Below are 27,504 nucleotides of genomic sequence, written 5' to 3' on the forward strand. Positions count from 1 at the left end.
ATGCAGAGGAGGAGCTTTCAGCGGAGTGGCAAGGGATTGGTGGGGCTCTCTCCTCATTTGCCTAAGCACATCGCAAGGTATGCTGGGTACAGAAAATCTTCATCTTCCCCACTCACAGTCAGTCATAACTGAAAGTGCAGACCCTCTTAGGAATTAGCCGTTTCAGGCCTTTACCAAGACAGCAGCTCTCTGTCCCTGTCCTTTCTCTGTGATCCTAGCACTAGCATACTCAGGATTTGGCTTTACCTGGGAGCTAGAGATCTACCCGGTGAGGGTGAGGCTTTTGAGCGTTTGGGAGCGTTCGGGACGTGAGAGGACGCTGGACAGGAAACTATGCCAATTTGAAGTATCCAACCTTCCTGCTGCAGTGAGAGGCTCTTTCCGTGGAAATCTGCCACTTGGAGTCCTCTCAACTTGCCCTCTGATAAAACATTTTTCTGAGCCGCAGTTACATCCGATGGTTACAAGGTGGCGCTGCATTCAGGTGAGAGCACAAGTATGCACAAAATCTTGGGGACTTTTGCCAGATTTATCGATGGATCTTGCCTATTATTTTCAGAGGCTAGATATCGCCTAGAAATGCTTTTTAAAATAGGGATGCTGGGGTTATAATGTCTGGTCGGGGCTCAGCCCTTTCATTGCCTGCCCCCAGCAAAATATTTATTATCAGCACATGTGAGTGGTGAGTGCTTTATGGAAAATAGCATATATTGGGACAATGAATGTAGCAGAAGAGGCGATCGAGATGTCTACCTACGTGTTTGTTTATTTTTTTATATAACGGCTGATTATTCTGATATTTCAGTTTTGTGACATGTTGCATTAAAATATATCCTGCTTGGAGAATATATAAATATTTGCACTGCGTTGGCCGGGAATCAAACCCAGGTCAACTGCTTGGAAGGCAGCTATGCTCACCACTATACCACCAACGCCCTCTGATGTGTGTCCTCTAGGTTCCAGATGTTACAACGCCGAGTGCAGTGGCAATCTTGCACCGGTTCCAATGGTGCATTTGGTGTGGATACCAACATGAAAAGCAGTAGAAATTGTCTTGCAGAGGGTAAAGAACTGGGGATTGAAACCAAGGACAAAGCTGTGCAGAAGAGAAGAAATGGAAAGCAGCAGTACAAATAGTGGAAATGAGCATATGGGCAGCATCGGAAGCAAAGCAGCGAAGAGAAAGGGAGTAAATTCCATGAAATGCATAGGAGATTGATAAAAGCAGAACAAAAAGGGAAGAATGAAATTCAAAGCATGCCCCGAAAAACGTGTGAAGGTCCCACCTGTCATTTATGCTTCTAATTGGGTATCTTTACTTTCAAAGTATAGGGTTGATCCTTTGACGATCACTCTCTTGATTTACAGCAGAGACAGATAGTTGAGAAGTCTTTTCTCACATAGCTAGCACAAGCCTGCGCTTTTCCTTGCTGGCAGGGTGGAAATGACAGATTAGTCCTAGGAAGAAAAATCAAGCAATATTAGCAGAGGATGGTTTCGATCCATCGACCTCTGGGTTATGGGCCCAGCACGCTTCCGCTGCGCCACTCTGCTCCCTTGTGAAAGTGTTCTCTTTATGCAGAGGAGGAGCTTTCAGCGGAGTGGCAAGGGATTGGTGGGGCTCTCTCCTCATTTGCCTAAGCACATCGCAAGGTATGCTGGGTACAGAAAATCTTCATCTTCCCCACTCACAGTCAGTCATAACTGAAAGTGCAGACCCTCTTAGGAATTAGCCGTTTCAGGCCTTTACCAAGACAGCAGCTCTCTGTCCCTGTCCTTTCTCTGTGATCCTAGCACTAGCATACTCAGGATTTGGCTTTACCTGGGAGCCAGAGATCTACCCGGTGAGGGTGAGGCTTTTGAGCGTTTGGGAGCGTTCGGGACGTGAGAGGACGCTGGACAGGAAACTATGCCAATTTGAAGTATCCAACCTTCCTGCTGCAGTGAGAGGCTCTTTCCGTGGAAATCTCTCACTTGGAGTCCTCTCAACTTGCCCTCTGATAAAACATTTTTCTGAGCCGCAGTTACATCCGATGGTTACAAGGTGGCGCTGCATTCAGGTGAGAGCACAAGTATGCACAAAATCTTGGGGACTTTTGCCAGATTTATCGGTGGATCTTGCCTATTATTTTCAGAGGCTAGATATCGCCTAGAAATGCTTTTTAAAATAGGGATGCTGGGGTTATAATGTCTGGTCGGGGCTCAGCCCTTTCATTGCCTGCCCCCAGCAAAATATTTATTATCAGCACATGTGAGTGGTGAGTGCTTTATGGAAAATAGCATATATTGGGACAATGAATGTAGCAGAAGAGGCGATCGAGATGTCTACCTACGTGTTTGTTTATTTTTTTATATAACGGCTGATTATTCTGATATTTCAGTTTTGTGACATGTTGCATTAAAATATATCCTGCTTGGAGAATATATAAATATTTGCACTGCGTTGGCCGGGAATCAAACCCAGGTCAACTGCTTGGAAGGCAGCTATGCTCACCACTATACCACCAACGCCCTCTGATGTGTGTCCTCTAGGTTCCAGATGTTACAACGCCGAGTGCAGTGGCAATCTTGCACCGGTTCCAATGGTGCATTTGGTGTGGATACCAACATGAAAAGCAGTAGAAATTGTCTTGCAGAGGGTAAAGAACTGGGGATTGAAACCAAGGACAAAGCTGTGCAGAAGAGAAGAAATGGAAAGCAGCAGTACAAATAGTGGAAATGAGCATATGGGCAGCATCGGAAGCAAAGCAGCGAAGAGAAAGGGAGTAAATTCCATGAAATGCATAGGAGATTGATAAAAGCAGAACAAAAAGGGAAGAATGAAATTCAAAGCATGCCCCGAAAAACGTGTGAAGGTCCCACCTGTCATTTATGCTTCTAATTGGGTATCTTTACTTTCAAAGTATAGGGTTGATCCTTTGACGATCACTCTCTTGAATTACAGCAGAGACAGATAGTTGAGAAGTCTTTTCTCGCATAGCTAGCACAAGCCTGCGCTTTTCCTTGCTGGCAGGGTGGAAATGACAGATTAGTCCTAGGAAGAAAAATCAAGCAATATTAGCAGAGGATGGTTTCGATCCATCGACCTCTGGGTTATGGGCCCAGCACGCTTCCGCTGCGCCACTCTGCTCCCTTGTGAAAGTGCTCTCTTTATGCAGAGGAGGAGCTTTCAGCGGAGTGGCAAGGGATTGGTGGGGCTCTCTCCTCATTTGCCTAAGCACATCGCAAGGTATGCTGGGTACAGAAAATCTTCATCTTCCCCACTCACAGTCAGTCATAACTGAAAGTGCAGACCCTCTTAGGAATTAGCCGTTTCAGGCCTTTACCAAGACAGCAGCTCTCTGTCCCTGTCCTTTCTCTGTGATCCTAGCACTAGCATACTCAGGATTTGGCTTTACCTGGGAGCCAGAGATCTACCCGGTGAGGGCGAGGCTTTTGAGTGTTTGGGAGCGTTCGGGACGTGAGAGGACGCTGGACAGGAAACTATGCCAATTTGAAGTATCCAACCTTCCTGCTGCAGCGAGAGGCTCTTTCCGTTGAAATCTGCCACTTGGAGTCCTCTCAACTTGCCCTCTGATAAAACATTTTTCTGAGCCGCAGTTACATCCGATGGTTACAAGGTGGCGCTGCATTCAGGTGAGAGCACAAGTATGCACAAAATCTTGGGGACTTTTGCCAGATTTATCGGTGGATCTTGCCTATTATTTTCAGAGGCTAGATATCGCCTAGAAATGCTTTTTAAAATAGGGTTGCTGGGGTTATAATGTCTGGTCGGGGCTCAGCCCTTTCATTGCCTGCCCCCAGCAAAATATTTATTATCAGCACATGTGAGTGGTGAGTGCTTTATGGAAAATAGCATATATTGGGACAATGAATGTAGCAGATGAGGCGATCGAGATGTCTACCTACGTGTTTGTTTATTTTTTTATATAACGGCTGATTATTCTGTTTCTGATATTTCAGTTTTGTGACATGTTGCATTAAAATATATCCTGCTTGGAGAATATATAAATATTTGCACTGCGTTGGCCGGGAATCGAACCCGGGTCAACTGCTTGGAAGGCAGCTATGCTCACCACTATACCACCAACGCCCTCTGATGTGTGTCCTCTAGGTTCCAGATGTTACAACGCCGAGTGCAGTGGCAATCTTGCACCGGTTCCAATGGTGCATTTGGTGTGGATACCAACATGAAAAGCAGTAGAAATTGTCTTGCAGAGGGTAAAGAACTGGGGATTGAAACCAAGGACAAAGCTGTGCAGAAGAGAAGAAATGGAAAGCAGCAGTACAAATAGTGGAAATGAGCATATGGGCAGCATCGGAAGCAAAGCAGCGAAGAGAAAGGGAGTAAATTCCATGAAATGCATAGGAGATTGATAAAAGCAGAACAAAAAGGGAAGAATGAAATTCAAAGCATGCCCCGAAAAACGTGTGAAGGTCCCACCTGTCATTTATGCTTCTAATTGGGTATCTTTACTTTCAAAGTATAGGGTTGATCCTTTGACGATCACTCTCTTGATTTACAGCAGAGACAGATAGTTGAGAAGTCTTTTCTCACATAGCTAGCACAAGCCTGCGCTTTTCCTTGCTGGCAGGGTGGAAATGACAGATTAGTCCTAGGAAGAAAAATCAAGCAATATTAGCAGAGGATGGTTTCGATCCATCGACCTCTGGGTTATGGGCCCAGCACGCTTCCGCTGCGCCACTCTGCTCCCTTGTGAAAGTGTTCTCTTTATGCAGAGGAGGAGCTTTCAGCGGAGTGGCAAGGGATTGGTGGGGCTCTCTCCTCATTTGCCTAAGCACATCGCAAGGTATGCTGGGTACAGAAAATCTTCATCTTCCCCACTCACAGTCAGTCATAACTGAAAGTGCAGACCCTCTTAGGAATTAGCCGTTTCAGGCCTTTACCAAGACAGCAGCTCTCTGTCCCTGTCCTTTCTCTGTGATCCTAGCACTAGCATACTCAGGATTTGGCTTTACCTGGGAGCTAGAGATCTACCCGGTGAGGGTGAGGCTTTTGAGCGTTTGGGAGCGTTCGGGACGTGAGAGGACGCTGGACAGGAAACTATGCCAATTTGAAGTATCCAACCTTCCTGCTGCAGTGAGAGGCTCTTTCCGTGGAAATCTGCCACTTGGAGTCCTCTCAACTTGCCCTCTGATAAAACATTTTTCTGAGCCGCAGTTACATCCGATGGTTACAAGGTGGCGCTGCATTCAGGTGAGAGCACAAGTATGCACAAAATCTTGGGGACTTTTGCCAGATTTATCGGTGGATCTTGCCTATTATTTTCAGAGGCTAGATATCGCCTAGAAATGCTTTTTAAAATAGGGATGCTGGGGTTATAATGTCTGGTCGGGGCTCAGCCCTTTCATTGCCTGCCCCCAGCAAAATATTTATTATCAGCACATGTGAGTGGTGAGTGCTTTATGGAAAATAGCATATATTGGGACAATGAATGTAGCAGAAGAGGCGATCGAGATGTCTACCTACGTGTTTGTTTATTTTTTTATATAACGGCTGATTATTCTGATATTTCAGTTTTGTGACATGTTGCATTAAAATATATCCTGCTTGGAGAATATATAAATATTTGCACTGCGTTGGCCGGGAATCAAACCCAGGTCAACTGCTTGGAAGGCAGCTATGCTCACCACTATACCACCAACGCCCTCTGATGTGTGTCCTCTAGGTTCCAGATGTTACAACGCCGAGTGCAGTGGCAATCTTGCACCGGTTCCAATGGTGCATTTGGTGTGGATACCAACATGAAAAGCAGTAGAAATTGTCTTGCAGAGGGTAAAGAACTGGGGATTGAAACCAAGGACAAAGCTGTGCAGAAGAGAAGAAATGGAAAGCAGCAGTACAAATAGTGGAAATGAGCATATGGGCAGCATCGGAAGCAAAGCAGCGAAGAGAAAGGGAGTAAATTCCATGAAATGCATAGGAGATTGATAAAAGCAGAACAAAAAGGGAAGAATGAAATTCAAAGCATGCCCCGAAAAACGTGTGAAGGTCCCACCTGTCATTTATGCTTCTAATTGGGTATCTTTACTTTCAAAGTATAGGGTTGATCCTTTGACGATCACTCTCTTGAATTACAGCAGAGACAGATAGTTGAGAAGTCTTTTCTCGCATAGCTAGCACAAGCCTGCGCTTTTCCTTGCTGGCAGGGTGGAAATGACAGATTAGTCCTAGGAAGAAAAATCAAGCAATATTAGCAGAGGATGGTTTCGATCCATCGACCTCTGGGTTATGGGCCCAGCACGCTTCCGCTGCGCCACTCTGCTCCCTTGTGAAAGTGCTCTCTTTATGCAGAGGAGGAGCTTTCAGCGGAGTGGCAAGGGATTGGTGGGGCTCTCTCCTCATTTGCCTAAGCACATCGCAAGGTATGCTGGGTACAGAAAATCTTCATCTTCCCCACTCACAGTCAGTCATAACTGAAAGTGCAGACCCTCTTAGGAATTAGCCGTTTCAGGCCTTTACCAAGACAGCAGCTCTCTGTCCCTGTCCTTTCTCTGTGATCCTAGCACTAGCATACTCAGGATTTGGCTTTACCTGGGAGCCGGAGATCTACCCGGTGAGGGCGAGGCTTTTGAGTGTTTGGGAGCGTTCGGGACGTGAGAGGACGCTGGACAGGAAACTATGCCAATTTGAAGTATCCAACCTTCCTGCTGCAGCGAGAGGCTCTTTCCGTTGAAATCTGCCACTTGGAGTCCTCTCAACTTGCCCTCTGATAAAACATTTTTCTGAGCCGCAGTTACATCCGATGGTTACAAGGTGGCGCTGCATTCAGGTGAGAGCACAAGTATGCACAAAATCTTGGGGACTTTTGCCAGATTTATCGGTGGATCTTGCCTATTATTTTCAGAGGCTAGATATCGCCTAGAAATGCTTTTTAAAATAGGGTTGCTGGGGTTATAATGTCTGGTCGGGGCTCAGCCCTTTCATTGCCTGCCCCCAGCAAAATATTTATTATCAGCACATGTGAGTGGTGAGTGCTTTATGGAAAATAGCATATATTGGGACAATGAATGTAGCAGATGAGGCGATCGAGATGTCTACCTACGTGTTTGTTTATTTTTTTATATAACGGCTGATTATTCTGATATTTCAGTTTTGTGACATGTTGCATTAAAATATATCCTGCTTGGAGAATATATAAATATTTGCACTGCGTTGGCCGGGAATCGAACCCGGGTCAACTGCTTGGAAGGCAGCTATGCTCACCACTATACCACCAACGCCTTCTGATGTGTGTCCTCTAGCTTCCAGATGTTACAACGCCGAGTGCAGTGGCAATCTTGCACCGGTTCCAATGGTGCATTTGGTGTGGATACCAACATGAAAAGCAGTAGAAATTGTCTTGCAGAGGGTAAAGAACTGGGGATTGAAACCAAGGACAAAGCTGTGCAGAAGAGAAGAAATGGAAAGCAGCAGTACAAATAGTGGAAATGAGCATATGGGCAGCATCGGAAGCAAAGCAGCGAAGAGAAAGGGAGTAAATTCCATGAAATGCATAGGAGATTGATAAAAGCAGAACAAAAAGGGAAGAATGAAATTCAAAGCATGCCCCGAAAAACGTGTGAAGGTCCCACCTGTCATTTATGCTTCTAATTGGGTATCTTTACTTTCAAAGTATAGGGTTGATCCTTTGACGATCACTCTCTTGATTTACAGCAGAGACAGATAGTTGAGAAGTCTTTTCTCACATAGCTAGCACAAGCCTGCGCTTTTCCTTGCTGGCAGGGTGGAAATTACAGATTAGTCCTAGGAAGAAAAATCAAGCAATATTAGCAGAGGATGGTTTCGATCCATCGACCTCTGGGTTATGGGCCCAGCACGCTTCCGCTGCGCCACTCTGCTCCCTTGTGAAAGTGCTCTCTTTATGCAGAGGAGGAGCTTTCAGCGGAGTGGCAAGGGATTGGTGGGGCTCTCTCCTCATTTGCCTAAGCACATCGCAAGGTATGCTGGGTACAGAAAATCTTCATCTTCCCCACTCACAGTCAGTCATAACTGAAAGTGCGGATCCTCTTAGGAATTAGCCGTTTCAGGCCTTTACCAAGACAGCAGCTCTCTGTCCCTGTCCTTTCTCTGTGATCCTAGCACTAGCATACTCAGGATTTGGCTTTACCTGGGAGCCAGAGATCTACCCGGTGAGGGCTTGCCCGGTGTGAGGCTTTTGAGTGTTTGGGAGCGTTTGGGACGTCAGAGGACGCTGGACAGGAAACTATGCCAATTTGAAGTATCCAACCTTCCTGCTGCAGCGAGAGGCTCTTTCCGTGGAAATCTGCCACTTGGAGTCCTCTCAACTTGCCCTCTGATAAAACATTTTTCTGAGCCGCAGTTACATCCGATGGTTACAAGGTGGCGCTGCATTCAGGTGAGAGCACAAGTATGCACAAAATCTTGGGGACTTTTGCCAGATTTATCGGTGGATCTTGCCTATTATTTTCAGAGGCTAGATATCGCCTAGAAATGCTTTTTAAAATAGGGTTGCTGGGGTTATAATGTCTGGTCGGGGCTCAGCCCTTTCATTGCCTGCCCCCAGCAAAATATTTATTATCAGCACATGTGAGTGGTGAGTGCTTTATGGAAAATAGCATATATTGGGACAATGAATGTAGCAGATGAGGCGATCGAGATGTCTACCTACGTGTTTGTTTATTTTTTTATATAACGGCTGATTATTCTGTTTCTGATATTTCAGTTTTGCGACATGTTGCATTAAAATATATCCTGCTTGGAGAATATATAAATATTTGCACTGCGTTGGCCGGGAATCGAACCCGGGTCAACTGCTTGGAAGGCAGCTATGCTCACCACTATACCACCAACACCCTCTGATATGTGTCCTCTAGGTTCCAGATGTTACAACGCCGAGTGCAGTGGCAATCTTGCACCGGTTCCAATGGTGCATTTGGTGTGGATACCAACATGAAAAGCAGTAGAAATTGTCTTGCAGAGGGTAAAGAACTGGGGATTGAAACCAAGGACAAAGCTGTGCAGAAGAGAAGAAATGGAAAGCAGCAGTACAAATAGTGGAAATGAGCATATGGGCAGCATCGGAAGCAAAGCAGCGAAGAGAAAGGGAGTAAATTCCATGAAATGCATAGGAGATTGATAAAAGCAGAACAAAAAGGGAAGAATGAAATTCAAAGCATGCCCCGAAAAACGTGTGAAGGTCCCACCTGTCATTTATGCTTCTAATTGGGTATCTTTACTTTCAAAGTGTAGGGTTGATCCTTTGACGATCACTCTCTTGATTTACAGCAGAGACAGATAGTTGAGAAGTCTTTTCTCACATAGCTAGCACAAGCCTGCGCTTTTCCTTGCTGGCAGGGTGGAAATGACAGATTAGTCCTAGGAAGAAAAATCAAGCAATATTAGCAGAGGATGGTTTCGATCCATCGACCTCTGGGTTATGGGCCCAGCACGCTTCCGCTGCGCCACTCTGCTCCCTTGTGAAAGTGCTCTCTTTATGCAGAGGAGGAGCTTTCAGCGGAGTGGCAAGGGATTGGTGGGGCTCTCTCCTCATTTGCCTAAGCACATCGCAAGGTATGCTGGGTACAGAAAATCTTCATCTTCCCCACTCACAGTCAGTCATAACTGAAAGTGCAGACCCTCCTAGGAATTAGCCGTTTCAGGCCTTTACCAAGACAGCAGCTCTCTGTCCCTGTCCTTTCTCTGTGATCCTAGCACTAGCATACTCAGGATTTGGCTTTACCTGGGAGCCAGAGATCTACCCGGTGAGGGCGAGGCTTTTGAGTGTTTGGGAGCGTTCGGGACGTGAGAGGACGCTGGACAGGAAACTATGCCAATTTGAAGTATCCAACCTTCCTGCTGCAGCGAGAGGCTCTTTCCGTTGAAATCTGCCACTTGGAGTCCTCTCAACTTGCCCTCTGATAAAACATTTTTCTGAGCCGCAGTTACATCCGATGGTTACAAGGTGGCGCTGCATTCAGGTGAGAGCACAAGTATGCACAAAATCTTGGGGACTTTTGCCAGATTTATCGGTGGATCTTGCCTATTATTTTCAGAGGCTAGATATCGCCTAGAAATGCTTTTTAAAATAGGGTTGCTGGGGTTATAATGTCTGGTCGGGGCTCAGCCCTTTCATTGCCTGCCCCCAGCAAAATATTTATTATCAGCACATGTGAGTGGTGAGTGCTTTATGGAAAATAGCATATATTGGGACAATGAATGTAGCAGATGAGGCGATCGAGATGTCTACATACGTGTTTGTTTATTTTTTTATATAACGGCTGATTATTCTGATATTTCAGTTTTGTGACATGTTGCATTAAAATATATCCTGCTTGGAGAATATATAAATATTTGCACTGCGTTGGCCGGGAATCGAACCCGGGTCAACTGCTTGGAAGGCAGCTATGCTCACCACTATACCACCAACGCCCTCTGATGTGTGTCCTCTAGGTTCCAGATGTTACAACGCCGAGTGCAGTGGCAATCTTGCACCGGTTCCAATGGTGCATTTGGTGTGGATACCAACATGAAAAGCAGTAGAAATTGTCTTGCAGAGGGTAAAGAACTGGGGATTGAAACCAAGGACAAAGCTGTGCAGAAGAGAAGAAATGGAAAGCAGCAGTACAAATAGTGGAAATGAGCATATGGGCAGCATCGGAAGCAAAGCAGCGAAGAGAAAGGGAGTAAATTCCATGAAATGCATAGGAGATTGATAAAAGCAGAACAAAAAGGGAAGAATGAAATTCAAAGCATGCCCCGAAAAACGTGTGAAGGTCCCACCTGTCATTTATGCTTCTAATTGGGTATCTTTACTTTCAAAGTATAGGGTTGATCCTTTGACGATCACTCTCTTGATTTACAGCAGAGACAGATAGTTGAGAAGTCTTTTCTCACATAGCTAGCACAAGCCTGCGCTTTTCCTTGCTGGCAGGGTGGAAATGACAGATTAGTCCTAGGAAGAAAAATCAAGCAATATTAGCAGAGGATGGTTTCGATCCATCGACCTCTGGGTTATGGGCCCAGCACGCTTCCGCTGCGCCACTCTGCTCCCTTGTGAAAGTGTTCTCTTTATGCAGAGGAGGAGCTTTCAGCGGAGTGGCAAGGGATTGGTGGGGCTCTCTCCTCATTTGCCTAAGCACATCGCAAGGTATGCTGGGTACAGAAAATCTTCATCTTCCCCACTCACAGTCAGTCATAACTGAAAGTGCAGACCCTCTTAGGAATTAGCCGTTTCAGGCCTTTACCAAGACAGCAGCTCTCTGTCCCTGTCCTTTCTCTGTGATCCTAGCACTAGCATACTCAGGATTTGGCTTTACCTGGGAGCCAGAGATCTACCCGGTGAGGGTGAGGCTTTTGAGCGTTTGGGAGCGTTCGGGACGTGAGAGGACGCTGGACAGGAAACTATGCCAATTTGAAGTATCCAACCTTCCTGCTGCAGTGAGAGGCTCTTTCCGTGGAAATCTGCCACTTGGAGTCCTCTCAACTTGCCCTCTGATAAAACATTTTTCTGAGCCGCAGTTACATCCGATGGTTACAAGGTGGCGCTGCATTCAGGTGAGAGCACAAGTATGCACAAAATCTTGGGGACTTTTGCCAGATTTATCGGTGGATCTTGCCTATTATTTTCAGAGGCTAGATATCGCCTAGAAATGCTTTTTAAAATAGGGATGCTGGGGTTATAATGTCTGGTCGGGGCTCAGCCCTTTCATTGCCTGCCCCCAGCAAAATATTTATTATCAGCACATGTGAGTGGTGAGTGCTTTATGGAAAATAGCATATATTGGGACAATGAATGTAGCAGAAGAGGCGATCGAGATGTCTACCTACGTGTTTGTTTATTTTTTTATATAACGGCTGATTATTCTGATATTTCAGTTTTGTGACATGTTGCATTAAAATATATCCTGCTTGGAGAATATATAAATATTTGCACTGCGTTGGCCGGGAATCAAACCCAGGTCAACTGCTTGGAAGGCAGCTATGCTCACCACTATACCACCAACGCCCTCTGATGTGTGTCCTCTAGGTTCCAGATGTTACAACGCCGAGTGCAGTGGCAATCTTGCACCGGTTCCAATGGTGCATTTGGTGTGGATACCAACATGAAAAGCAGTAGAAATTGTCTTGCAGAGGGTAAAGAACTGGGGATTGAAACCAAGGACAAAGCTGTGCAGAAGAGAAGAAATGGAAAGCAGCAGTACAAATAGTGGAAATGAGCATATGGGCAGCATCGGAAGCAAAGCAGCGAAGAGAAAGGGAGTAAATTCCATGAAATGCATAGGAGATTGATAAAAGCAGAACAAAAAGGGAAGAATGAAATTCAAAGCATGCCCCGAAAAACGTGTGAAGGTCCCACCTGTCATTTATGCTTCTAATTGGGTATCTTTACTTTCAAAGTATAGGGTTGATCCTTTGACGATCACTCTCTTGAATTACAGCAGAGACAGATAGTTGAGAAGTCTTTTCTCGCATAGCTAGCACAAGCCTGCGCTTTTCCTTGCTGGCAGGGTGGAAATGACAGATTAGTCCTAGGAAGAAAAATCAAGCAATATTAGCAGAGGATGGTTTCGATCCATCGACCTCTGGGTTATGGGCCCAGCACGCTTCCGCTGCGCCACTCTGCTCCCTTGTGAAAGTGCTCTCTTTATGCAGAGGAGGAGCTTTCAGCGGAGTGGCAAGGGATTGGTGGGGCTCTCTCCTCATTTGCCTAAGCACATCGCAAGGTATGCTGGGTACAGAAAATCTTCATCTTCCCCACTCACAGTCAGTCATAACTGAAAGTGCAGACCCTCTTAGGAATTAGCCGTTTCAGGCCTTTACCAAGACAGCAGCTCTCTGTCCCTGTCCTTTCTCTGTGATCCTAGCACTAGCATACTCAGGATTTGGCTTTACCTGGGAGCCAGAGATCTACCCGGTGAGGGCGAGGCTTTTGAGTGTTTGGGAGCGTTCGGGACGTGAGAGGACGCTGGACAGGAAACTATGCCAATTTGAAGTATCCAACCTTCCTGCTGCAGCGAGAGGCTCTTTCCGTTGAAATCTGCCACTTGGAGTCCTCTCAACTTGCCCTCTGATAAAACATTTTTCTGAGCCGCAGTTACATCCGATGGTTACAAGGTGGCGCTGCATTCAGGTGAGAGCACAAGTATGCACAAAATCTTGGGGACTTTTGCCAGATTTATCGGTGGATCTTGCCTATTATTTTCAGAGGCTAGATATCGCCTAGAAATGCTTTTTAAAATAGGGTTGCTGGGGTTATAATGTCTGGTCGGGGCTCAGCCCTTTCATTGCCTGCCCCCAGCAAAATATTTATTATCAGCACATGTGAGTGGTGAGTGCTTTATGGAAAATAGCATATATTGGGACAATGAATGTAGCAGATGAGGCGATCGAGATGTCTACCTACGTGTTTGTTTATTTTTTTATATAACGGCTGATTATTCTGTTTCTGATATTTCAGTTTTGTGACATGTTGCATTAAAATATATCCTGCTTGGAGAATATATAAATATTTGCACTGCGTTGGCCGGGAATCGAACCCGGGTCAACTGCTTGGAAGGCAGCTATGCTCACCACTATACCACCAACGCCCTCTGATGTGTGTCCTCTAGGTTCCAGATGTTACAACGCCGAGTGCAGTGGCAATCTTGCACCGGTTCCAATGGTGCATTTGGTGTGGATACCAACATGAAAAGCAGTAGAAATTGTCTTGCAGAGGGTAAAGAACTGGGGATTGAAACCAAGGACAAAGCTGTGCAGAAGAGAAGAAATGGAAAGCAGCAGTACAAATAGTGGAAATGAGCATATGGGCAGCATCGGAAGCAAAGCAGCGAAGAGAAAGGGAGTAAATTCCATGAAATGCATAGGAGATTGATAAAAGCAGAACAAAAAGGGAAGAATGAAATTCAAAGCATGCCCCGAAAAACGTGTGAAGGTCCCACCTGTCATTTATGCTTCTAATTGGGTATCTTTACTTTCAAAGTATAGGGTTGATCCTTTGACGATCACTCTCTTGATTTACAGCAGAGACAGATAGTTGAGAAGTCTTTTCTCACATAGCTAGCACAAGCCTGCGCTTTTCCTTGCTGGCAGGGTGGAAATGACAGATTAGTCCTAGGAAGAAAAATCAAGCAATATTAGCAGAGGATGGTTTCGATCCATCGACCTCTGGGTTATGGGCCCAGCACGCTTCCGCTGCGCCACTCTGCTCCCTTGTGAAAGTGTTCTCTTTATGCAGAGGAGGAGCTTTCAGCGGAGTGGCAAGGGATTGGTGGGGCTCTCTCCTCATTTGCCTAAGCACATCGCAAGGTATGCTGGGTACAGAAAATCTTCATCTTCCCCACTCACAGTCAGTCATAACTGAAAGTGCAGACCCTCTTAGGAATTAGCCGTTTCAGGCCTTTACCAAGACAGCAGCTCTCTGTCCCTGTCCTTTCTCTGTGATCCTAGCACTAGCATACTCAGGATTTGGCTTTACCTGGGAGCCAGAGATCTACCCGGTGAGGGTGAGGCTTTTGAGCGTTTGGGAGCGTTCGGGACGTGAGAGGACGCTGGACAGGAAACTATGCCAATTTGAAGTATCCAACCTTCCTGCTGCAGTGAGAGGCTCTTTCCGTGGAAATCTGCCACTTGGAGTCCTCTCAACTTGCCCTCTGATAAAACATTTTTCTGAGCCGCAGTTACATCCGATGGTTACAAGGTGGCGCTGCATTCAGGTGAGAGCACAAGTATGCACAAAATCTTGGGGACTTTTGCCAGATTTATCGGTGGATCTTGCCTATTATTTTCAGAGGCTAGATATCGCCTAGAAATGCTTTTTAAAATAGGGATGCTGGGGTTATAATGTCTGGTCGGGGCTCAGCCCTTTCATTGCCTGCCCCCAGCAAAATATTTATTATCAGCACATGTGAGTGGTGAGTGCTTTATGGAAAATAGCATATATTGGGACAATGAATGTAGCAGAAGAGGCGATCGAGATGTCTACCTACGTGTTTGTTTATTTTTTTATATAACGGCTGATTATTCTGATATTTCAGTTTTGTGACATGTTGCATTAAAATATATCCTGCTTGGAGAATATATAAATATTTGCACTGCGTTGGCCGGGAATCAAACCCAGGTCAACTGCTTGGAAGGCAGCTATGCTCACCACTATACCACCAACGCCCTCTGATGTGTGTCCTCTAGGTTCCAGATGTTACAACGCCGAGTGCAGTGGCAATCTTGCACCGGTTCCAATGGTGCATTTGGTGTGGATACCAACATGAAAAGCAGTAGAAATTGTCTTGCAGAGGGTAAAGAACTGGGGATTGAAACCAAGGACAAAGCTGTGCAGAAGAGAAGAAATGGAAAGCAGCAGTACAAATAGTGGAAATGAGCATATGGGCAGCATCGGAAGCAAAGCAGCGAAGAGAAAGGGAGTAAATTCCATGAAATGCATAGGAGATTGATAAAAGCAGAACAAAAAGGGAAGAATGAAATTCAAAGCATGCCCCGAAAAACGTGTGAAGGTCCCACCTGTCATTTATGCTTCTAATTGGGTATCTTTACTTTCAAAGTATAGGGTTGATCCTTTGACGATCACTCTCTTGAATTACAGCAGAGACAGATAGTTGAGAAGTCTTTTCTCGCATAGCTAGCACAAGCCTGCGCTTTTCCTTGCTGGCAGGGTGGAAATGACAGATTAGTCCTAGGAAGAAAAATCAAGCAATATTAGCAGAGGATGGTTTCGATCCATCGACCTCTGGGTTATGGGCCCAGCACGCTTCCGCTGCGCCACTCTGCTCCCTTGTGAAAGTGCTCTCTTTATGCAGAGGAGGAGCTTTCAGCGGAGTGGCAAGGGATTGGTGGGGCTCTCTCCTCATTTGCCTAAGCACATCGCAAGGTATGCTGGGTACAGAAAATCTTCATCTTCCCCACTCACAGTCAGTCATAACTGAAAGTGCAGACCCTCTTAGGAATTAGCCGTTTCAGGCCTTTACCAAGACAGCAGCTCTCTGTCCCTGTCCTTTCTCTGTGATCCTAGCACTAGCATACTCAGGATTTGGCTTTACCTGGGAGCCAGAGATCTACCCGGTGAGGGCGAGGCTTTTGAGTGTTTGGGAGCGTTCGGGACGTGAGAGGACGCTGGACAGGAAACTATGCCAATTTGAAGTATCCAACCTTCCTGCTGCAGCGAGAGGCTCTTTCCGTTGAAATCTGCCACTTGGAGTCCTCTCAACTTGCCCTCTGATAAAACATTTTTCTGAGCCGCAGTTACATCCGATGGTTACAAGGTGGCGCTGCATTCAGGTGAGAGCACAAGTATGCACAAAATCTTGGGGACTTTTGCCAGATTTATCGGTGGATCTTGCCTATTATTTTCAGAGGCTAGATATCGCCTAGAAATGCTTTTTAAAATAGGGTTGCTGGGGTTATAATGTCTGGTCGGGGCTCAGCCCTTTCATTGCCTGCCCCCAGCAAAATATTTATTATCAGCACATGTGAGTGGTGAGTGCTTTATGGAAAATAGCATATATTGGGACAATGAATGTAGCAGATGAGGCGATCGAGATGTCTACCTACGTGTTTGTTTATTTTTTTATATAACGGCTGATTATTCTGATATTTCAGTTTTGTGACATGTTGCATTAAAATATATCCTGCTTGGAGAATATATAAATATTTGCACTGCGTTGGCCGGGAATCGAACCCGGGTCAACTGCTTGGAAGGCAGCTATGCTCACCACTATACCACCAACGCCTTCTGATGTGTGTCCTCTAGCTTCCAGATGTTACAACGCCGAGTGCAGTGGCAATCTTGCACCGGTTCCAATGGTGCATTTGGTGTGGATACCAACATGAAAAGCAGTAGAAATTGTCTTGCAGAGGGTAAAGAACTGGGGATTGAAACCAAGGACAAAGCTGTGCAGAAGAGAAGAAATGGAAAGCAGCAGTACAAATAGTGGAAATGAGCATATGGGCAGCATCGGAAGCAAAGCAGCGAAGAGAAAGGGAGTAAATTCCATGAAATGCATAGGAGATTGATAAAAGCAGAACAAAAAGGGAAGAATGAAATTCAAAGCATGCCCCGAAAAACGTGTGAAGGTCCCACCTGTCATTTATGCTTCTAATTGGGTATCTTTACTTTCAAAGTATAGGGTTGATCCTTTGACGATCACTCTCTTGATTTACAGCAGAGACAGATAGTTGAGAAGTCTTTTCTCACATAGCTAGCACAAGCCTGCGCTTTTCCTTGCTGGCAGGGTGGAAATTACAGATTAGTCCTAGGAAGAAAAATCAAGCAATATTAGCAGAGGATGGTTTCGATCCATCGACCTCTGGGTTATGGGCCCAGCACGCTTCCGCTGCGCCACTCTGCTCCCTTGTGAAAGTGCTCTCTTTATGCAGAGGAGGAGCTTTCAGCGGAGTGGCAAGGGATTGGTGGGGCTCTCTCCTCATTTGCCTAAGCACATCGCAAGGTATGCTGGGTACAGAAAATCTTCATCTTCCCCACTCACAGTCAGTCATAACTGAAAGTGCGGATCCTCTTAGGAATTAGCCGTTTCAGGCCTTTACCAAGACAGCAGCTCTCTGTCCCTGTCCTTTCTCTGTGATCCTAGCACTAGCATACTCAGGATTTGGCTTTACCTGGGAGCCAGAGATCTACCCGGTGAGGGCTTGCCCGGTGTGAGGCTTTTGAGTGTTTGGGAGCGTTTGGGACGTCAGAGGACGCTGGACAGGAAACTATGCCAATTTGAAGTATCCAACCTTCCTGCTGCAGCGAGAGGCTCTTTCCGTGGAAATCTGCCACTTGGAGTCCTCTCAACTTGCCCTCTGATAAAACATTTTTCTGAGCCGCAGTTACATCCGATGGTTACAAGGTGGCGCTGCATTCAGGTGAGAGCACAAGTATGCACAAAATCTTGGGGACTTTTGCCAGATTTATCGGTGGATCTTGCCTATTATTTTCAGAGGCTAGATATCGCCTAGAAATGCTTTTTAAAATAGGGTTGCTGGGGTTATAATGTCTGGTCGGGGCTCAGCCCTTTCATTGCCTGCCCCCAGCAAAATATTTATTATCAGCACATGTGAGTGGTGAGTGCTTTATGGAAAATAGCATATATTGGGACAATGAATGTAGCAGATGAGGCGATCGAGATGTCTACCTACGTGTTTGTTTATTTTTTTATATAACGGCTGATTATTCTGTTTCTGATATTTCAGTTTTGCGACATGTTGCATTAAAATATATCCTGCTTGGAGAATATATAAATATTTGCACTGCGTTGGCCAGGAATCGAACCCGGGTCAACTGCTTGGAAGGCAGCTATGCTCACCACTATACCACCAACACCCTCTGATATGTGTCCTCTAGGTTCCAGATGTTACAACGCCGAGTGCAGTGGCAATCTTGCACCGGTTCCAATGGTGCATTTGGTGTGGATACCAACATGAAAAGCAGTAGAAATTGTCTTGCAGAGGGTAAAGAACTGGGGATTGAAACCAAGGACAAAGCTGTGCAGAAGAGAAGAAATGGAAAGCAGCAGTACAAATAGTGGAAATGAGCATATGGGCAGCATCGGAAGCAAAGCAGCGAAGAGAAAGGGAGTAAATTCCATGAAATGCATAGGAGATTGATAAAAGCAGAACAAAAAGGGAAGAATGAAATTCAAAGCATGCCCCGAAAAACGTGTGAAGGTCCCACCTGTCATTTATGCTTCTAATTGGGTATCTTTACTTTCAAAGTGTAGGGTTGATCCTTTGACGATCACTCTCTTGATTTACAGCAGAGACAGATAGTTGAGAAGTCTTTTCTCACATAGCTAGCACAAGCCTGCGCTTTTCCTTGCTGGCAGGGTGGAAATGACAGATTAGTCCTAGGAAGAAAAATCAAGCAATATTAGCAGAGGATGGTTTCGATCCATCGACCTCTGGGTTATGGGCCCAGCACGCTTCCGCTGCGCCACTCTGCTCCCTTGTGAAAGTGCTCTCTTTATGCAGAGGAGGAGCTTTCAGCGGAGTGGCAAGGGATTGGTGGGGCTCTCTCCTCATTTGCCTAAGCACATCGCAAGGTATGCTGGGTACAGAAAATCTTCATCTTCCCCACTCACAGTCAGTCATAACTGAAAGTGCAGACCCTCTTAGGAATTAGCCGTTTCAGGCCTTTACCAAGACAGCAGCTCTCTGTCCCTGTCCTTTCTCTGTGATCCTAGCACTAGCATACTCAGGATTTGGCTTTACCTGGGAGCCAGAGATCTACCCGGTGAGGGCGAGGCTTTTGAGTGTTTGGGAGCGTTCGGGACGTGAGAGGACGCTGGACAGGAAACTATGCCAATTTGAAGTATCCAACCTTCCTGCTGCAGCGAGAGGCTCTTTCCGTTGAAATCTGCCACTTGGAGTCCTCTCAACTTGCCCTCTGATAAAACATTTTTCTGAGCCGCAGTTACATCCGATGGTTACAAGGTGGCGCTGCATTCAGGTGAGAGCACAAGTATGCACAAAATCTTGGGGACTTTTGCCAGATTTATCGGTGGATCTTGCCTATTATTTTCAGAGGCTAGATATCGCCTAGAAATGCTTTTTAAAATAGGGTTGCTGGGGTTATAATGTCTGGTCGGGGCTCAGCCCTTTCATTGCCTGCCCCCAGCAAAATATTTATTATCAGCACATGTGAGTGGTGAGTGCTTTATGGAAAATAGCATATATTGGGACAATGAATGTAGCAGATGAGGCGATCGAGATGTCTACATACGTGTTTGTTTATTTTTTTATATAACGGCTGATTATTCTGATATTTCAGTTTTGTGACATGTTGCATTAAAATATATCCTGCTTGGAGAATATATAAATATTTGCACTGCGTTGGCCGGGAATCGAACCCGGGTCAACTGCTTGGAAGGCAGCTATGTTCACCACTATACCACCAACACCTTCTGATGTGTGTCCTCTAGCTTCCAGATGTTACAACGCCGAGTGCAGTGGCAATCTTGCACCGGTTCCAATGGTGCATTTGGTGTGGATACCAACATGAAAAGCAGTAGAAATTGTCTTGCAGAGGGTAAAGAACTGGGGATTGAAACCAAGGACAAAGCTGTGCAGAAGAGAAGAAATGGAAAGCAGCAGTACAAATAGTGGAAATGAGCATATGGGCAGCATCGGAAGCAAAGCAGCGAAGAGAAAGGGAGTAAATTCCATGAAATGCATAGGAGATTGATAAAAGCAGAACAAAAAGGGAAGAATGAAATTCAAAGCATGCCCCGAAAAACGTGTGAAGGTCCCACCTGTCATTTATGCTTCTAATTGGGTATCTTTACTTTCAAAGTATAGGGTTGATCCTTTGACGATCACTCTCTTGATTTACAGCAGAGACAGATAGTTGAGAAGTCTTTTCTCACATAGCTAGCACAAGCCTGCGCTTTTCCTTGCTGGCAGGGTGGAAATGACAGATTAGTCCTAGGAAGAAAAATCAAGCAATATTAGCAGAGGATGGTTTCGATCCATCGACCTCTGGGTTATGGGCCCAGCACGCTTCCGCTGCGCCACTCTGCTCCCTTGTGAAAGTGCTCTCTTTATGCAGAGGAGGAGCTTTCAGCGGAGTGGCAAGGGATTGGTGGGGCTCTCTCCTCATTTGCCTAAGCACATCGCAAGGTATGCTGGGTACAGAAAATCTTCATCTTCCCCACTCACAGTCAGTCATAACTGAAAGTGCGGATCCTCTTAGGAATTAGCCGTTTCAGGCCTTTACCAAGACAGCAGCTCTCTGTCCCTGTCCTTTCTCTGTGATCCTAGCACTAGCATACTCAGGATTTGGCTTTACCTGGGAGCCAGAGATCTACCCGGTGAGGGCTTGCCCGGTGTGAGGCTTTTGAGTGTTTGGGAGCGTTCGGGACGTCAGAGGACGCTGGACAGGAAACTATGCCAATTTGAAGTATCCAACCTTCCTGCTGCAGCGAGAGGCTCTTTCCGTGGAAATCTGCCACTTGGAGTCCTCTCAACTTGCCCTCTGATAAAACATTTTTCTGAGCCGCAGTTACATCCGATGGTTACAAGGTGGCGCTGCATTCAGGTGAGAGCACAAGTATGCACAAAATCTTGGGGACTTTTGCCAGATTTATCGGTGGATCTTGCCTATTATTTTCAGAGGCTAGATATCGCCTAGAAATGCTTTTTAAAATAGGGTTGCTGGGGTTATAATGTCTGGTCGGGGCTCAGCCCTTTCATTGCCTGCCCCCAGCAAAATATTTATTATCAGCACATGTGAGTGGTGAGTGCTTTATGGAAAATAGCATATATTGGGACAATGAATGTAGCAGATGAGGCGATCGAGATGTCTACCTACGTGTTTGTTTATTTTTTTATATAACGGCTGATTATTCTGTTTCTGATATTTCAGTTTTGTGACATGTTGCATTAAAATATATCCTGCTTGGAGAATATATAAATATTTGCACTGCGTTGGCCGGGAATCGAACCCGGGTCAACTGCTTGGAAGGCAGCTATGCTCACCACTATACCACCAACGCCCTCTGATGTGTGTCCTCTAGGTTCCAGATGTTACAACGCCGAGTGCAGTGGCAATCTTGCACCGGTTCCAATGGTGCATTTGGTGTGGATACCAACATGAAAAGCAGTAGAAATTGTCTTGCAGAGGGTAAAGAACTGGGGATTGAAACCAAGGACAAAGCTGTGCAGAAGAGAAGAAATGGAAAGCAGCAGTACAAATAGTGGAAATGAGCATATGGGCAGCATCGGAAGCAAAGCAGCGAAGAGAAAGGGAGTAAATTCCATGAAATGCATAGGAGATTGATAAAAGCAGAACAAAAAGGGAAGAATGAAATTCAAAGCATGCCCCGAAAAACGTGTGAAGGTCCCACCTGTCATTTATGCTTCTAATTGGGTATCTTTACTTTCAAAGTATAGGGTTGATCCTTTGACGATCACTCTCTTGATTTACAGCAGAGACAGATAGTTGAGAAGTCTTTTCTCACATAGCTAGCACAAGCCTGCGCTTTTCCTTGCTGGCAGGGTGGAAATGACAGATTAGTCCTAGGAAGAAAAATCAAGCAATATTAGCAGAGGATGGTTTCGATCCATCGACCTCTGGGTTATGGGCCCAGCACGCTTCCGCTGCGCCACTCTGCTCCCTTGTGAAAGTGCTCTCTTTATGCAGAGGAGGAGCTTTCAGCGGAGTGGCAAGGGATTGGTGGGGCTCTCTCCTCATTTGCCTAAGCACATCGCAAGGTATGCTGGGTACAGAAAATCTTCATCTTCCCCACTCACAGTCAGTCATAACTGAAAGTGCAGACCCTCTTAGGAATTAGCCGTTTCAGGCCTTTACCAAGACAGCAGCTCTCTGTCCCTGTCCTTTCTCTGTGATCCTAGCACTAGCATACTCAGGATTTGGCTTTACCTGGGAGCCAGAGATCTACCCGGTGAGGGCGAGGCTTTTGAGTGTTTGGGAGCGTTCGGGACGTGAGAGGACGCTGGACAGGAAACTATGCCAATTTGAAGTATCCAACCTTCCTGCTGCAGCGAGAGGCTCTTTCCGTGGAAATCTGCCACTTGGAGTCCTCTCAACTTGCCCTCTGATAAAACATTTTTCTGAGCCGCAGTTACATCCGATGGTTACAAGGTGGCGCTGCATTCAGGTGAGAGCACAAGTATGCACAAAATCTTGGGGACTTTTGCCAGATTTATCGGTGGATCTTGCCTATTATTTTCAGAGGCTAGATATCGCCTAGAAATGCTTTTTAAAATAGGGTTGCTGGGGTTATAATGTCTGGTCGGGGCTCAGCCCTTTCATTGCCTGCCCCCAGCAAAATATTTATTATCAGCACATGTGAGTGGTGAGTGCTTTATGGAAAATAGCATATATTGGGACAATGAATGTAGCAGATGAGGCGATCGAGATGTCTACCTACGTGTTTGTTTATTTTTTTATATAACGGCTGATTATTCTGTTTCTGATATTTCAGTTTTGTGACATGTTGCATTAAAATATATCCTGCTTGGAGAATATATAAATATTTGCACTGTGTTGGCCGGGAATCGAACCCGGGTCAACTGCTTGGAAGGCAGCTATGCTCACCACTATACCACCAACACCCTCTGATGTGTGTTCTCTAGGTTCCAGATGTTACAACGCCGAGTGCAGTGGCAATCTTGCACCGGTTCCAATGGTGCATTTGGTGTGGATACCAACATGAAAAGCAGTAGAAATTGTCTTGCAGAGGGTAAAGAACTGGGGATTGAAACCAAGGACAAAGCTGTGCAGAAGAGAAGAAATGGAAAGCAGCAGTACAAATAGTGGAAATGAGCATATGGGCAGCATCGGAAGCAAAGCAGCGAAGAGAAAGGGAGTAAATTCCATGAAATGCATAGGAGATTGATAAAAGCAGAACAAAAAGGGAAGAATGAAATTCAAAGCATGCCCCGAAAAACGTGTGAAGGTCCCACCTGTCATTTATGCTTCTAATTGGGTATCTTTACTTTCAAAGTGTAGGGTTGATCCTTTGACGATCACTCTCTTGATTTACAGCAGAGACAGATAGTTGAGAAGTCTTTTCTCACATAGCTAGCACAAGCCTGCGCTTTTCCTTGCTGGCAGGGTGGAAATGACAGATTAGTCCTAGGAAGAAAAATCAAGCAATATCAGCAGAGGATGGTTTCGATCCATCGACCTCTGGGTTATGGGCCCAGCACGCTTCCGCTGCGCCACTCTGCTCCCTTGTGAAAGTGCTCTCTTTATGCAGAGGAGGAGCTTTCAGCGGAGTGGCAAGGGATTGGTGGGGCTCTCTCCTCATTTGCCTAAGCACATCACAAGGTATGCTGGGTACAGAAAATCTTCATCTTCCCCACTCACAGTCAGTCATAACTGAAAGTGCAGACCCTCTTAGGAATTAGCCGTTTCAGGCCTTTACCAAGACAGCAGCTCTCTGTCCCTGTCCTTTCTCTGTGATCCTAGCACTAGCATACTCAGGATTTGGCTTTACCTGGGAGCCAGAGATCTACCCGGTGAGGGCGAGGCTTTTGAGTGTTTGGGAGCGTTCAGGACGTGAGAGGACGCTGGACAGGAAACTATGCCAATTTGAAGTATCCAACCTTCCTGCTGCAGCGAGAGGCTCTTTCCGTGGAAATCTGCCACTTGGAGTCCTCTCAACTTGCCCTTTGATAAAACATTTTTCTGAGCCGCAGTTACATCCGATGGTTACAAGGTGGCGCTGCATTCAGGTGAGAGCACAAGTATGCACAAAATCTTGGGGACTTTTGCCAGATTTATCGGTGGATCTTGCCTATTATTTTCAGAGGCTAGATATCGCCTAGAAATGCTTTTTAAAATAGGGTTGCTGGGGTTATAATGTCTGGTCGGGGCTCAGCCCTTTCATTGCCTGCCCCCAGCAAAATATTTATTATCAGCACATGTGAGTGGTGAGTGCTTTATGGAAAATAGCATATATTGGGACAATGAATGTAGCAGATGAGGCGATCGAGATGTCTACCTACGTGTTTGTTTATTTTTTTATATAACGGCTGATTATTCTGATATTTCAGTTTTGTGACATGTTGCATTAAAATATATCCTGCTTGGAGAATATATAAATATTTGCACTGCGTTGGCCGGGAATCAAACCCGGGTCAACTGCTTGGAAGGCAGCTATGCTCACCACTATACCACCAACGCCCTCTGATGTGTGTCCTCTAGGTTCCAGATGTTACAACGCCGAGTGCAGTGGCAATCTTGCACCGGTTCCAATGGTGCATTTGTTGTGGATACCAACATGAAAAGCAGTAGAAATTGTCTTGCAGAGGGTAAAGAACTGGGGATTGAAACCAAGGACAAAGCTGTGCAGAAGAGAAGAAATGGAAAGCAGCAGTACAAATAGTGGAAATGAGCATATGGGCAGCATCGGAAGCAAAGCAGCGAAGAGAAAGGGAGTAAATTCCATGAAATGCATAGGATATTGATAAAAGCAGAACAAAAAGGGAAGAATGAAATTCAAAGCATGCCCCGAAAAACGTGTGAAGGTCCCACCTGTCATTTATGCTTCTAATTGGGTATCTTTACTTTCAAAGTATAGGGTTGATCCTTTGACGATCACTCTCTTGAATTACAGCAGAGACAGATAGTTGAGAAGTCTTTTCTCGCATAGCTAGCACAAGCCTGCGCTTTTCCTTGCTGGCAGGGTGGAAATGACAGATTAGTCCTAGGAAGAAAAATCAAGCAATATTAGCAGAGGATGGTTTCGATCCATCGACCTCTGGGTTATGGGCCCAGCACGCTTCCGCTGCGCCACTCTGCTCCCTTGTGAAAGTGCTCTCTTTATGCAGAGGAGGAGCTTTCAGCGGAGTGGCAAGGGATTGGTGGGGCTCTCTCCTCATTTGCCTAAGCACATCGCAAGGTATGCTGGGTACAGAAAATCTTCATCTTCCCCACTCACAGTCAGTCATAACTGAAAGTGCAGACCCTCTTAGGAATTAGCCGTTTCAGGCCTTTACCAAGACAGCAGCTCTCTGTCCCTGTCCTTTCTCTGTGATCCTAGCACTAGCATACTCAGGATTTGGCTTTACCTGGGAGCCAGAGATCTACCCGGTGAGGGCGAGGCTTTTGAGTGTTTGGGAGCGTTCGGGACGTGAGAGGACGCTGGACAGGAAACTATGCCAATTTGAAGTATCCAACCTTCCTGCTGCAGCGAGAGGCTCTTTCCGTTAAAATCTGCCACTTGGAGTCCTCTCAACTTGCCCTCTGATAAAACATTTTTCTGAGCCGCAGTTACATCCGATGGTTACAAGGTGGCGCTGCATTCAGGTGAGAGCACAAGTATGCACAAAATCTTGGGGACTTTTGCCAGATTTATCGGTGGATCTTGCCTATTATTTTCAGAGGCTAGATATCGCCTAGAAATGCTTTTTAAAATAGGGTTGCTGGGGTTATAATGTCTGGTCGGGGCTCAGCCCTTTCATTGCCTGCCCCCAGCAAAATATTTATTATCAGCACATGTGAGTGGTGAGTGCTTTATGGAAAATAGCATATATTGGGACAATGAATGTAGCAGATGAGGCGATCGAGATGTCTACCTATGTGTTTGTTTATTTTTTTATATAACGGCTGATTATTCTGATATTTCAGTTTTGTGACATGTTGCATTAAAATATATCCTGCTTGGAGAATATATAAATATTTGCACTGCGTTGGCCGGGAATCGAACCCGGGTCAATTGCTTGGAAGGCAGCTATGCTCACCACTATACCACCAACGCCTTCTGATGTGTGTCCTCTAGCTTCCAGATGTTACAACGCTGAGTGCAGTGGCAATCTTGCACCGGTTCCAATGGTGCATTTGGTGTGGATACCAACATGAAAAGCAGTAGAAATTGTCTTGCAGAGGGTAAAGAACTGGGGATTGAAACCAAGGACAAAGCTGTGCAGAAGAGAAGAAATGGAAAGCAGCAGTACAAATAGTGGAAATGAGCATATGGGCAGCATCGGAAGCAAAGCAGCGAAGAGAAAGGGAGTAAATTCCATGAAATGCATAGGAGATTGATAAAAGCAGAACAAAAAGGGAAGAATGAAATTCAAAGCATGCCCCGAAAAACGTGTGAAGGTCCCACCTGTCATTTATGCTTCTAATTGGGTATCTTTACTTTCAAAGTATAGGGTTGATCCTTTGACGATCACTCTCTTGATTTACAGCAGAGACAGATAGTTGAGAAGTCTTTTCTCACATAGCTAGCACAAGCCTGCGCTTTTCCTTGCTGGCAGGGTGGAAATGACAGATTAGTCCTAGGAAGAAAAATCAAGCAATATTAGCAGAGGATGGTTACGATCCATCGACCTCTGGGTTATGGGCCCAGCACGCTTCCGCTGCGCCACTCTGCTCCCTTGTGAAAGTGTTCTCTTTATGCAGAGGAGGAGCTTTCAGCGGAGTGGCAAGGGATTGGTGGGGCTCTCTCCTCATTTGCCTAAGCACATCGCAAGGTATGCTGGGTACAGAAAATCTTCATCTTCCCCACTCACAGTCAGTCATAACTGAAAGTGCAGACCCTCTTAGGAATTAGCCGTTTCAGGCCTTTACCAAGACAACAGCTCTCTGTCCCTGTCCTTTCTCTGTGATCCTAGCACTAGCATACTCAGGATTTGGCTTTACCTGGGAGCCAGAGATCTACCCGGTGAGGGCGAGGCTTTTGAGCGTTTGGGAGCGTTCGGGACGTGAGAGGACGCTGGACAGGAAACTATGCCAATTTGAAGTATCCAACCTTCCTGCTGCAGTGAGAGGCTCTTTCCGTGGAAATCTGCCACTTGGAGTCCTCTCAACTTGCCCTCTGATAAAACATTTTTCTGAGCCGCAGTTACATCCGATGGTTACAAGGTGGCGCTGCATTCAGGTGAGAGCACAAGTATGCACAAAATCTTGGGGACTTTTGCCAGATTTATCGGTGGATCTTGCCTATTATTTTCAGAGGCTAGATATCGCCTAGAAATGCTTTTTAAAATAGGGATGCTGGGGTTATAATGTCTGGTCGGGGCTCAGCCCTTTCATTGCC

General features: G+C 45.8%; 9 non-coding genes across 9 annotated transcripts; all 9 read right to left on the bottom strand.

The window, feature by feature from the left end:
• Positions 1-4,021: 4,021 nt before the first annotated feature.
• Positions 4,022-4,093, bottom strand: TRNAG-UCC (transfer RNA glycine (anticodon UCC)). The gene has a single exon. It is a non-coding gene; the product is annotated as a tRNA-Gly (tRNA).
• A 3,080-nt stretch (positions 4,094-7,173) lies between these two features.
• On the bottom strand, positions 7,174-7,245 carry TRNAG-UCC (transfer RNA glycine (anticodon UCC)). Its single transcript has one exon. It is a non-coding gene; the product is annotated as a tRNA-Gly (tRNA).
• Positions 7,246-8,766: 1,521 nt separating this feature from the next.
• Positions 8,767-8,838, bottom strand: TRNAG-UCC (transfer RNA glycine (anticodon UCC)). Its single transcript has one exon. It is a non-coding gene; the product is annotated as a tRNA-Gly (tRNA).
• Positions 8,839-10,342: 1,504 nt separating this feature from the next.
• On the bottom strand, positions 10,343-10,414 carry TRNAG-UCC (transfer RNA glycine (anticodon UCC)). The gene has a single exon. It is a non-coding gene; the product is annotated as a tRNA-Gly (tRNA).
• Positions 10,415-13,500: 3,086 nt separating this feature from the next.
• Positions 13,501-13,572, bottom strand: TRNAG-UCC (transfer RNA glycine (anticodon UCC)). Its single transcript has one exon. It is a non-coding gene; the product is annotated as a tRNA-Gly (tRNA).
• A 3,080-nt stretch (positions 13,573-16,652) lies between these two features.
• TRNAG-UCC (transfer RNA glycine (anticodon UCC)) lies at positions 16,653-16,724 on the bottom strand. Its single transcript has one exon. It is a non-coding gene; the product is annotated as a tRNA-Gly (tRNA).
• A 4,690-nt stretch (positions 16,725-21,414) lies between these two features.
• On the bottom strand, positions 21,415-21,486 carry TRNAG-UCC (transfer RNA glycine (anticodon UCC)). The gene has a single exon. It is a non-coding gene; the product is annotated as a tRNA-Gly (tRNA).
• A 1,510-nt stretch (positions 21,487-22,996) lies between these two features.
• TRNAG-UCC (transfer RNA glycine (anticodon UCC)) lies at positions 22,997-23,068 on the bottom strand. The gene has a single exon. It is a non-coding gene; the product is annotated as a tRNA-Gly (tRNA).
• Positions 23,069-24,572: 1,504 nt separating this feature from the next.
• Positions 24,573-24,644, bottom strand: TRNAG-UCC (transfer RNA glycine (anticodon UCC)). The gene has a single exon. It is a non-coding gene; the product is annotated as a tRNA-Gly (tRNA).
• Positions 24,645-27,504: the final 2,860 nt, after the last annotated feature.

This window comes from Triturus cristatus, chromosome 11, assembly GCF_964204655.1.
Source record: "Triturus cristatus chromosome 11, aTriCri1.1, whole genome shotgun sequence".
Classification (NCBI taxonomy): Eukaryota; Metazoa; Chordata; class Amphibia; order Caudata; family Salamandridae; genus Triturus; species Triturus cristatus.